The sequence below is a fragment of the Mytilus trossulus genome, chromosome 8 (genome assembly GCF_036588685.1).
Source record: "Mytilus trossulus isolate FHL-02 chromosome 8, PNRI_Mtr1.1.1.hap1, whole genome shotgun sequence".
NCBI lineage: Eukaryota > Metazoa > Mollusca > Bivalvia > Mytilida > Mytilidae > Mytilus > Mytilus trossulus.
This window is the reverse complement of record NC_086380.1, coordinates 65,250,976-65,264,966: the sequence shown is the minus strand read 5'-3', so window position 1 is coordinate 65,264,966 and position 13,991 is coordinate 65,250,976.

Sequence of the window (13,991 nt, the reverse complement as noted above, 5' to 3'; positions counted from 1 at the left end):
CAGTACATTTTTTTATTACGTCAATTTCCTTTGTTTTTTGTTACGTCAATTGAAATTATCTTTCTTATACCATTGACATATTCTCACAGGTTTAGATTACATATTTAGAATATATATATTTAGTTGGTATTGTCCTAATATTGAATTGAATATAATAGTATGTAATATAACAAAATCGGGATAAATTCGTTACACAGCGTTCAATTGTCCTAAATCCTCCGTGTTTGTTTTTTTTGGTTTTTTTTAACGATAACAAATATTTCATTCAATCATTTCCTGAAATATAAAGACCTAGGTAGCCCATGTTGCATACTTAGGGGCCCCTGTATTTCAGCATCATCACTTGACAAGGGGAAATATCAAATGATTTAATACAATAGTTTTACATACATAATTATATTTAAATAACCAATACAATTGATTTTCACTCTTGACAAAACATGTGTTGATTTAAATTGAAAAAAAAGGGTAAAGCACATGTGGTGAGTACAAATGTATTAAGAAGCATAATATATGTGGTAATTTACTAATGTTACTAATATGCACAGACATAGATTTAAATAATAATTACAAAAAAAATATTGTTTTTCTTTCTGTTATAATAACATATTGTTCACTACTTTATACACAAGATACAATAAGATTAGTATATATGGAATCGATTACACCTTTCGTGTAGAGCAGTAGAACTAAGTACATCTTCCTATATTTTTTCGATAAAGAGTTTAATTTTCGTTTTGTATATATACTTTATATCCGATCGTAGCAGAAGAACTTTTAATTCGTTTTTCATGTGCAGTTTTGACAAAGCCTGTATAGACTGTAAACTGAGTTTAATTTTATCGAAGTTGCATTTTTTACTTATTTTCCAAATAGTCCATTTGAACAAATGGTATTATTCACGTTCTCTGTACAAATTCCTAATACGATATCTTTTTCAACGAGAACCTCGTCGCTTATAAGGTTACAAAGTTATAATTTTCTAACAACCGTTTCTATCAATGGTTAAGCATTGTTACAGTGATAGAATAAATGCTCAAAAGTTTCAATATTATGAATTTCATTACATAAGTGACATTTTACATTTGACATATGCCTTATTTGCAGTCCGTTTTTTGTATATATAATCTTGTGTATACATTTTCATTCAATTAATATTCATTTTACTTAGATTTGCCATTTTTTTTCCAAATCTATATACTCGTTATACAAATTTTCCCATTTTGTTTGACACTTAGGGGTCTCAGTTATGTTAATTAAGAAATAACTCCTTCGTTTCATGCTCTATGCTCATTTTAACATGTGTAGGCATTATATTTGTCAATATTTTACACTAAGCGAAGGAATTATTTCGATTCTAATAGGACAAATACAGTATTTGTATAGGTCGAAGCGTACGAAAATACTGTCAAAATGTTAGGCTTTTCCCGTTTCCTCCCCGAGAAGTCTGTGCATTACATTTCATATTTGATAAGTTTAAAAACTACGAGCAGGGTTAATATATATTATTTTATAAAAATATATAATAAAAGTTTATGTTAGCTGCTTAAATGTATAGATTTAAAAGGATAACGATGGAAATAACGTTAATATACACAGTAGGTTCGAGCGCATGTGTCAAACATATTGTTTATGCTCATTAGAACACGGCTTTGTTTACAATACGTAATGAGGATGTCATATAAGAATGTTTAATTGAAGATATGTTAATGTCAAATTCTTGATTTTAACGATTTTATTGTCCAGATTTTACAAAAAAATTGATTTTGTTGCTTTTTAAACCAGGTTGATCATCGTTTTTTTTTCAAATCTGCATGAATGTTTGTGGTATGGAACTTTTAATTCGTGAATATTCCTAAATACAATTACGTTTATCTATTAATTGTTTATATATTTCATTGCACGATTTAAATTCTTTGGTATGATCGTCCCATATATCACCAATAGTTTTAATCTGACTTTTTAAAAAAGAAAGAATAAAATAAAGATTTGCCCTTTAATAAAATATTTCAGTTCCCAAATAATCGCTGTTTCTTTACTTCCCTTTCGTTAAATATACCCTGTGTGATCTTCGTCAATTTTGACCACGATTGTAAAGCGCTTTGGTAATAATGTGGTTGGTTTTTGATCTCATAGACCTAAAAGATCAGAACATTTACACAGAAAAAGTTCATCCTCAAATTTCTTATCACACTTTTTAACCAAAATTTACCTATTGCATTTCAACTAGAAAATGGCTAATGTAATATCAAATATAAAGATTTCATATATTTACTTTCTATCAAACTATCTAAATCTACCATCCCAATTCCCCCCTTTTTAACATCTAAACAACAAACCTTCCGGTCTACTTGATTGAATTTCCCGTCCCAAATAAAATTCCATATTATCTTATTCAATTCTTTTTTTTGTATTTTTTGGGTATAACTCTTATTTCTACCTCACAATTGCACACTGATATAATTAATTTTTTATTTATAAGGACTTTTTCAGAGTAGGTCAATTTTCGACTTTTCCAGACGTATACACAATTTTGTACTTTTTCTAATATTGATTTCCAAATTATGTCATTGTCGATATTATAACCATGGTGAATACCGAGTGTTTTTATATTGTCTGATGTCCAGCTTATCTTTTTAAAAGTAGGTCGTCTTTGTTTATTAGCGCCAATATGTATTCCCTTAATCTTTTCGTAATCAATTTTCGAACCCGATGCCTTTTCATATTTGTCTAATAATTCAAAAGATTTTTTTACAGAACTTTCATGTTTATTGAATAAATCCTATGGTTTAATTTATGTATTGCAATGCAAAATGTTGCCTGCTTAACTTTGCATTCATAATTGTGATACATCAGTATAAACACTTTATATATAGTTTAAAAAACTGTTTTTTAGGAAATTGTATACCAACCCAACCATACAGAAGATAATCATTTCTCTTCTTAATACAAATGTATAAACCTAAAAGGACAGAGACTTTTCGTTTTTTAGTTCAGTTGTTCATGTACTATACATTTTTACTAATCTCTTGAAAAGCTTAATATTTGGAAACAGATCAGCTAACATTCTTAAAACCCAAGTCCTACATGTTAGTCAATATATTTACAATTCCGTTGAATGACCTGTAATAAGACAAGATTCTTAAAAAAAATCTTAGTAAAAATCAAAGTATAACTTAAAGGCAAATGCAGAAATACGAACGTGCACCATCAACGTTTTTCTCGAGAACATGGAGAAGGTGATAGGAAGTCCATTTTTGTAATACACAATAAACATAAATTAACTTCAATATTTTCCACTCATATTGATGTTCAATTAATTGAAATTACGATGTTTCTTACCTTTTCGTATATCATTAGTAATTTGCGTCTGCATTTTTTCTGTTTTCTTGGTAAGACTAGTTGCAGTCATCATTGACGTATTCCTGTAGGACTCCAAATCTTGTAGTCGCTCTTCAAAATGTTTTGTGTTTGTCAATGATTCATTTTCGAAGCTTTCCAAGTGTTGTAAACGGGTAACAGTATAAGCTAACCCAACAGAAGACTGATTATATAGGGCTAGAAAATCCTGGTTTCGTGCGAACTGATTCTGACTCAGAACCGCTGTTTGAGACTTTATACTCTGAATTTGCTGTTTTACACTCTGCAAATCTTGAAGGGATTGTATGCTTTTTAACTGTTCTATATTGTTCACCCGTTCTTCAATGTGAGATGTTTTGTCCATTAATATAGACAACTGATTTTTCAATTGGTTGTTCTGGTTTTTGGTCAATCTTATTTCAGATAACACGGCGGTGTTGTTACTTTCGAGTTCCAATAGCTTTTTCTCCAGGTCATCTTCAACTCGACATGTTTCGTTTCGCTTAACATCGTTGGTTAATTTCCTTTCAAAATCGACGAACTTATCTTGAAGTTGCGATGTTAATAAAGCAAACGTTTCATCTACGGACTTTCGGAACGTCTCTGCATTATGATGTTGTTCTTCGATATTTAACTGTTGTTGCTTTTGTGCCTCGAGAAATCTCAAAATAGTAAGATAATGGGTACTAGACACTATATGTCCTGCTGTTGAATTTTGTTGATCCGATGACTCCAACAAAAATGCATTAAATGATTGAAATATAACAAAATAAACACTCCAGAGGTACATCTTGAATGCTAACAGTAGACGGATAAAGATAAAACATTGTAGCTGTTGTTATAACTATAAAGATAGTAAATAGATCGATGCATTTTTATGTCGACAAGCGCACTTATTATATAGCTACTTAAATATTGATTTGATGAAGTAAATTGAAAAAAATGTGTAATATTCTTTTCTTGTATCTCAATTTTCATAAGTATACCATGTACTTTAAATTTTCCTGTTCTTGTACTGTATATGTAGCTACCATTTAAGTGATAAATCGACTTAATCTCATTTTTAAACTTATTTTAGAATGTAACTATGATAAAGCAATGTTCGTAGACAGATATAGTTGAAGGACACTTTTTAATTTTGAAATTTCAATTTCCTTTGCGTTTTTCTAAATGAAAAACAAAATTATCTTAATAACAGATAACAACAAATAAATAAATGAATAAATAGAAATATCAGAAAACAAACATAACTTTACAATTTTACTCAAATAAGGACATACCTTTAAAGGGGGAGTCTCGGTGGTCGAATGGTCTAAGTAGTTACTACTGTAATCACTAGACAGTCAACACTGAGGTTGTGAGTTTTAACACCACTCGTTCGGGTGCGCATGACCCCAAATCGTAATTGACTAGTATTGTAATTGTCTTATCGAAGGTCGGTAATTTTCTCTGGGCACTCCGGCTTCCGCCACTTAATGCTAAACGTGCAATGACCAATACAGGAAATATATCAGTAAGTCCTTCAATGAAATTCTGAAAAATGGATTGACAGACATTTGAATGAAACTAGGCCGTCCCTCGATGGATAGCGCTTTTGAAAAAGGAACAAACACATTTTATCTAAAAACGGTCGATCTTGGAATCTATCAAAGTTATGCTTAAATGGTCAACAATATTGCCAAAAAGGGGGTTGTAATTGTCACAAAAGTCCACCTAATTTGATCGTAAGGTTAATTTCAAACCAATAGAGCAATATCTTATCGTTTCGGTAATCATAGACATATATCTGTAAAGAGGTTATGTTTCTGTAATATATAATTGAAATGATCGAGGGTTACATCTTTGTTGAATAACAGTTCACTAATTTCTGGACCTTTTGGGTGGTATGGATGTATAAAACGGACTGTCAAACAGAAAAATTACTTATACAACTTGATAAATACAAATTTGTCCATATAAACCCGAGTACAAAGATATTTTATTCTTGAACTATCTTGAAATCAAATCTTTTTGTACGCAAACGTTTATATAAAAAAAACCCACACAGTTCCAAATGCGAATATACACTTCTTATTTGTATTGCTACCTCAAAATGATATGCCTCTATCACTTATTATGGTTAACACGTGTGATCTACATCATTTGATAGATTGTTATCTCATCGACATAACCTAAAGTAAGGTTAAGGTAGTACCCAACACCTTAACTATAATTAATTTGGCTCGTTTATTTTTCTTCAAATTTTGACAAAATATTTACTTCGACAAAAATATAAAATTTTCAAAAAATTTGAACCAACCGTTTAATCAGAACAAAATACACTGGTTATATACCAGTTTGACGAACACTTATTTTGATCATTGAGAAGCTTAATATTCCCTTAACAACACAACGTCATTAAAACGTTCTGCTGATTTTACAGAGTTATTTCCCTGTAGTGATAGGTATCACCTTAAGAATCTTTTTCAACTCTCCATATTAAAATCCATACAAACTGGGACGTTAATTTGAATGCTCAGGATGAAAAGCACAATAAAGAACAAAATTATAACTTAATTTTAGGAATTGATAAGTTTTGAAATCATGCGTAATGCAACGAATATAAAAACAACGAAAAAAAAATAATAGTACTGGTAATAATGTCTTTCATTATCTGCTCAACTTTCTATCGGTATAATATTTCATGAATCAGGATTGAATTACAGTAAAACTGTTCCATACAATAAGACACAATATTCCAACTGATTGTTAGCATGCCAAAAACGTTTACAATATGAATGGATTCTGTAAACGTAAAATGATATTACGTATAAAATTGAGAATGGAAGTGGGGAATGTGTCAAAGAGACAACAACCCGACCATAGAATAAACAATAGCAAAAAAATTACGATTGGAAATGAATACAAATATTTCAACCCATTTCAACTTTTAATGATCTTTCATCACATTTATTTTGTGTCAGAAACCTATATTATGTTCAAAGTTTGATCAAAATCTAAATATAGACTGTATCAAGCTTAAATAATGTGTCGAAACTTGCACCAACTGTTCAGGGTTCGACCACTGTGGTCGAATCAGGCTGCGCTCATCGAAGCATTTTATTTAGTTATTGTACCACAATCAACCTTGAGCAAAGTACAAGTACGCATCTATGTCCAGTCAGAATGGGGCGTGTAAAGAGAGTCAGTGCCACGATCTCTGCACGATGAATTTTTCCATTTTGGCCATACACCTATGCTGCTCTCGAAAAACCAGGACAATGTAAAACGCTGAATTTTAAGTTTAAGCATTTACCAACGGAACGCTTAAAATTTTCGAATATTTGAAAGTCAAGTAAATATAAGAACCGAAACCTTTTAAGGGGTGTTTGACCAAAAGGAAAGTTGAAATATCAAATTCCATCTAAGTAGATATAAGAAGATGTGGTATGAGTGCCAATGAGAAAACTCTCCATTCAAATCACAATTTGTAAATGTAAACCATTATAGGTCAAAGTATGGTCTTCAACGTTAATGCGGAGCCTTTTCTCAGACAGAACAGGACCACTTTGCCCAAGGGAGTTGAAACCTTAGTTTTTTTTGTAAAACGACCTATTCTAAATTATTGATTGTTGGTTGCCAGTGGCAAATATTACATGTATGTTCAAGATAATAACAAATTAACATGATATACAACAGGTAGAACAGGTAATAGTCTGTTCATGATGCTGATTAGCATATTTATATGCCACTATAGAAAATGAGGATATATTGAATAGGGACAGAAATCTTCCCTTGCAACGAGACATTGCAGGGGTTCTTAACGTGAGGAGTACTTGGCCTCATTTTGACAAGACTTTGCAATGTTCTTTTTCTTAACTGAAATTGAATTGTTGTGCGATAACTTAAAAATGCACAAATTACAAGTACAGAAATTTCACTTAATGCCAAAAAAAATCTGGTTCCCTTTCTTGGCTTAACAGTGGCAGTCCATCGGAAGGGGACAATAAATGGCTGACCCGTGTTAAGAGAGAACCATATCTCTTGCACGTAAAAGACACCGTTGTAGATCTCGAAAAAGAGCATGGCAATGCCGCTACAAGGCAACACTCGCACCCGCAAAGTGGAAAGGGATTAAATATACACTTTTTAAAATTTCAATTTTCAAAATGCCGACAACTACAAATAAATAGATGGGAGCATAATGTACAGCGGCAACTATTACATAGATTTGCAAGCTGAAAAATGTTTATGGTATACGTTTATATGATATGAATGTATTGAGCTTTAAAATAAAAGCAGAACGATGAGTTGGATGATAACGTTTACTTTATTTGGCCTTTTTTATTATATTTGATTTGGTCTTTTTAACTTTATTTGCTTCGAGCGTGACTGCATGGTTCATTTTTTGTAGACGAAACGCGAAGCTGGTTCAAATACAAAATTTCCAACCTGGTGTCTATCTATGATAAGTTTTTTACATATTTTCCTGGCTCCAAGCTACTAATATTTGATCTTTAAGTTACTCTAAGCGGCTAACAGTGTAAACATATATCAATAACCTCCAACATTCGAGGCTAACACAACATTCTTAGCGACACCATAAATTAAAAGTTTCTTCCGTATCAATACTTTGAACTGAAATCAATAATAAAAGGCAATATATTATCACTAAATGCAATGGATAAAAATTGAAAACAAAGTGTTGAAAATTGCATGAGACCGAAGCGCTTTTTCATGAATCTACCTTTTCAAGAACGTCCAGAGCCGAATATTTGAAAGCGAACAGTTTAGTAAGATCCAAAATAGTTGATTAAAGTCTATCGTTTTAAATGTACTTGAATTTCGATGATTTCATTTACCGACATGATTGCATATATAGTAAAAGTCATAAAGCAAAAAAAAAATGAAATCTAGTATAGAGCAATTTTATTGGTTAAAGTTCAGTTGAAAATATATTTACATACTCAACCATACCATACTATTCGGCCTAATAAGAGTTGTCAAGTTTTCACTGTTTTTCCTAAATAATGAGCGAATAGTTCTGAGTGATATATCTGAAACCCTAAGCTTATAGAGATTTTTTTAAACGTTAATAAACTTTTTCGATGCAGGTTTAATAAGCGTACAATTGTCTGCCTCTGGTCCCATTCTATAAATAAACTTTCAAGTAACAGTAACTGTTCATTATATTTTGTTTCGTTTTGTTCCGCAGTTAACAGGTGCCCCCCTTTGCGGCCCCTTTTTAATTTTGATATCTTCATCAATAACTATAAAAAAAAGTTTCAAAAAAGCGAAATAATCAAAACTGCACGTTAAGTTTAGTACTATTAAAGATTGATTAAATTCAAAAATGCTAAAATTGAAAACTTTTCACAATTTAGAAATAATGTACGGACCGTACTGTAACAGTGTAAATAGAAAGTAGAATAATGTATTTTTAATTTATTCTCTTTTTATAAGTTCATATTATTTTTCAACTGTACGTCGTGTAATCACTAGTGAGCATATTGTATGGTTAGCTTATCATCACATAATAATGATATTACATTGTGCAATCCTAGCTCAGCAACACGTACTTTCAACTGTAGGTCGTGTAATTTCTAGTGAGCATATTGTATGGTTAGCTTATCATGACATAATAATGATATTACATTGTGCAATCCTAGCTCAGCAAACACGTACTTTCAACTTTACGTCGTGTAATTTCTATTGAGCATATTGTATGGTTAGCCTATCGTGACAAAATAATGATATAACATTGTGCAATCCTAGCTCAACAACACGTACTTTCAACTTTACGTCGTGTTGTTTCTAGTGAGCATATTGTATGGTTAGCCTATCGTGACATTACAATGATACTACATTGTGCAATCCTAGCTCAACAACACGTACTTTCAACAGTTTTGCACGTCGTGAAATTTCTAGTGAGCATATTGTATGGTAAGCTTATCGTGCATAATAATGATATATAGATTGACACAACTTTTTGGAATTTTGGATCCTCAATGCTCTTCAACTTTGTATTTTTTTGGTTTATAACTATTTCGATATGAGCGTCACTGATGAGTCTTATGTAGACGAAACGCGCGTCTGGCGTACTAAATTATAATCCTGGTACCTTTGATAACTATTTACACCACTGGGTCGATGCCTCTGCTGGTGGACGTTTCGTCCCCGAGGGTATCACCAGCCCAGTAGTCAGCACTTCGGTGTTGACATGAATATCAATTATGTGGTCATTTTTATAAATTTCCTGTTTACAAAACTTTGAATTTTTCGAAAAACTAAGGATTTCTTATCCCAGGCATCGATTACCTTAGCCGTATTTGGCACAACTTTTTGGAATTTTGGATCCTCAATGCTCTTCAACTTTGTATTTGTTTGGTTTATAACTATTTAGATATGAGCGTCACTGATGAGTCTTATGGAGACGAAACGCGCGTCTGGCGTACTAAATTATAATCCTGGTACCTTTGATAACTATATATATCATTGTGCAATCCTAGCTCAACAACACGTACTTTCAACTTTACGTCGTGTAATTTCTAGTGAGCATATTGTATGGTTAGCTTATCATGAAATTATAATGACATAACATTGTGCAATCCTAGCTCAACAACACGTACTTTCAACTTTACGTCGTGTTATTTCTAGTGAGCATATTGTATGGTTAGCTTATCATGACATTATAGTAATATAAAAGTATGCTAGCTTAGCTTTACATCGTGTAGTTTAAAGTCTACATACATTATGATAAACCTATCATGACATTATAATGATATAACGTTGTGATATCTAAGCTTTACATTTATTAATAATACGTCACCATCATGAAGTTCAACTTTCCGTTTCATTTGTTATCCTAGCAATCGAAGAGTACGTCTGAACATTATCCAGTATCAAGTTAACATCGTGTAATGTGACCTTAACAACATGTACTTTCAACTCAACGTTACGTGTTATAAGCATATCATCATAACGCCGTGGCTCACCACGATGCTTTAAAAAAATCAACACTTGAAGTTGCAAGTCAACACAACGCAGATTTAACTTAGCATTTTATTATTTAAAGTTTTCATTTTGATGATTTAATTCATCATCACGCTGTATAAACCTTACATTGTAAGCTTCCGCATAACGTTATCGAGTCCCTTATATATGACAGCTGAGGCTTTCCATACAATTCAATTCTAACGATATGTTATGATTTGCTCTTTTTTCGTTTTTGGAATCTATATTTTACAACGATAATGTCTGACAAAGGAACTATTAGCATTCTTATTTTTAAAATATCGTCTCTAGGTATGAGTGCCAAAGAGAAAAATCTCAACTCGTCATTCAAGTAAAATTCGTACAAAGTGTTTAAGTCATCAATTTAATGTATAACTAAGGTGTATGCTATCTGTTAACTTCATTCTAATGTCAGTAATGAAATTCGACATTGATATAAATATCCTCTAATCTTTTGTGTAAACAAATGACCATATTAGTTTTCGTACAATGACACCCTGTTAATGCTTTTATAACCAGTGTAACAGCATTAGGTAATATAGGGGATAAACAGATAACCTTTAACAATGTTTAATAAATGTAAATACTGTGTAACTCATGGTTGATGATTAAGTAAATGTCATTGATGTTTTAAAAACATTTTTGATATTCCAGACTGCAGAAAAATGTCAAAATTGTAATTTGGTAAAAAAACAAGTAATCTTTTTAATTTAACTATAGCTGCACAATTTCAATCTGAACCTGCTAAATTTTTACCAGTATGCCTTTTCAGAGAACAAATGTTATACTTGCTACAGTCTTGTTTACTTCAAAGTGCGCATGTATGAAACATTGTTTAAATATCGACATCATTGTTAGACCAACATATCGAGTCAGCTTTTTAAAATGTTAACTAAATAGGTATATATGTGTCATCAAGTCTTTACATTGTGTACCAATGGCTTCATTATTTTATCAATGCATTTGATATTTGACCCAATTAGAAATTGACAAATAGTCCTACACATTTTTGGATGGCACTCAATTAGAAAAAGACCACTCAGAATAGACTCATTCAATGATTGTGGTACGTCTGACGTGAAATTTAAAATATAACGTTTGTTGAGACTGACTGAGCAATCAATCGACAACAGAAGTTCTGAACAATGGGTCGACTGAAAAAAAGACGAAATAGCTGAAACCTGGTAATTATAGACTTGTAAGTTTAACAGCAGTAGTATAAAAGATCTGTGAATCCAGACAATGTCCTGTAATTAAGTGTGCTAAGTATTTTTCAATGAAAGAAATACCTATTAGATAGACTAGTCTACTCTAAGTTTTGAGTTTGTTAGTGTACATGTTCTAGTCTTTATATCAAAGTTTTGCGTCCTTAAAGAGAGATTAGTAGATATCTGAACATAATTATATACAATTTCTAAATACTTATTTGTTTAAAGATTCCTTTATGTGTTCATAGTAAAATTACCACATGTTGAAATGTCAGTCCTTTGTGTTGTATAATGCATACCAAAAGCGGGTATGATTATGTTACAGTGGATACAACTTTATAAAGTCATTATATGAATATATTCATCTTTTTATTTGTCACTCAGATGTTCAACACTTCAAAATGTATATCAATCCTTCTATTTAATCCTCTATTTTATCATTGCAATTGCGATACATGAATTTTGGTGGTCGACGTACATATGAGAAATAAGCTGTACCCACAGCATATCATTCGGATAGAGATTTACAACCACTGTAGTAGTGCCTCTTTGGTAAAGAACTGTGTTGTCGTTTTCACGAACAGCTGTATACTCATGACCATTTATGTATATTCCATAATATATAAAAGTGTTATATGCAGTTAACGATACGGACACAGTGTATAGACCTTCATATTCACATTTAAATTTCCCACTGCTTTTAAAGGATGAAATGTCACTAATCCCATTGCTGGTTTTAACGTCACCAAATTTCACTATATACCCACTATCTCCTTCTGAATAACTATGTTGACATGCTGTTATTGCTACTGTAAAAATATTAAAGCAATACTTTAGTTATACATATGAAACAAATGCAAATTCTGTTTATCAATGAAAATGACATAACTTGCATGCACAGTCTAAGGTTTTGATTACGGTTTAAAGAATATAAACAACATACTTACCCGGTAAAACAATTTAATTAATTCGAAATTGTTTTCGCCCATTGACAAGCAAACACGTATATACAAATGACTAGTTCAAAGGACAGCAAATAAAACAATCATAAATTCTTTCCTAGTTTCTACAAAACAAATGACATGAATGAATACCGCGAAATTGACCGCCACTGAAAAAGTTGATTACGTGGGTAACATCATATATATTTTGTTTAAACGCCAATACATTCTTGTTGTAACAAGTCGGAAACAGTTGCATTCTTTCTGAAACAATGTGTGAACGGGAGTCAAAGTATTATCTTAGAAACCTTTAGCAGAATATTTCACAATGCATGCATCTACTTGTATTGTGATACTTTCCTTCCTAGTATAATTGTGGACATCAATATTTTTTATCAATAAATATAATAAAGTATATTAATATGCAGTATGTGTGATTTGCGTAAAACATATTACAATATCTGAATTTTAATATTCACACAAACCTACCTTTTCGTTTATTATTGGTAATCTGTGTCTGTAGCGCGACTGTATTCGTGTTCAGACGAGTTAATGACATGTTTTTGTATTCCTCCACTGCAACAAAAAAGGACAGCATATTAAAAAATACTTACTATGTTGGAGGTTCTTCAAAAAAGTGACAAGAACGAATAGCGAGAAATTGACTACCCATTAGATATAAGGTTATGCAGTGAAGAAACAGATATTTTCTCATCAAATGAGGAACGTCTATCATTGAAGGATAATTTAACAAAAATATGTCGCGGTAGTCTTTGGAGAAAGGGAATTGAAGGTTCATTTTCCTTTTTTTTTGTTTATTCAACCTCTGGAGATAATTAGACAACTCTAAACTCCATAACCGACTTTAGTGACTGTTTTTTAAACGCCTTCAAATCCTTGTTTGGGAACAGATTCAATGTATCGCCTTGCACCAGGATACTTTCCTTCTTGTATAGTGCTGAAACTGATTTCTTTTTATTAATAAATAGACTATATAAATGCTGTATTCTTTATAAACATAAAACATTTATGACCCTCTTATATTCATGAATGTGACGTACCGAATTAGACTATTTACCGGATTTGTAATCACATAAGCAACACGACAGGTGCCACATGTGTAGCAGGATCTGCTTACTCTTCCTGAGCACCTGGGATCACCCCTATTTGTGTTGTTTGTTCTTTAGTTTTCTATGTTGTGTCATGTGTACTAGTGTTTTTCTGTTTGTCTTTTTCATTTTTATCCATGGCTTTGTCAGTTTGTTTTTAAGATTTATGAGTTTGGCTGTCTCTTTCGTATCTTGCATTCTTCTTTTACAGTATCTTAATCTCAATATGCATGCTATTACCTTTTCGTTTATTATTAGCAATCTGTGACTGAAGCGCTGTTGTATTCGTGTTAAGACGAGTTAATGTCATATTCGTGTATTCCTCAAAATGTTGTAGTCGATCCTCCACTGCAACAAAATAGTCTGTTACATGCTGCTGT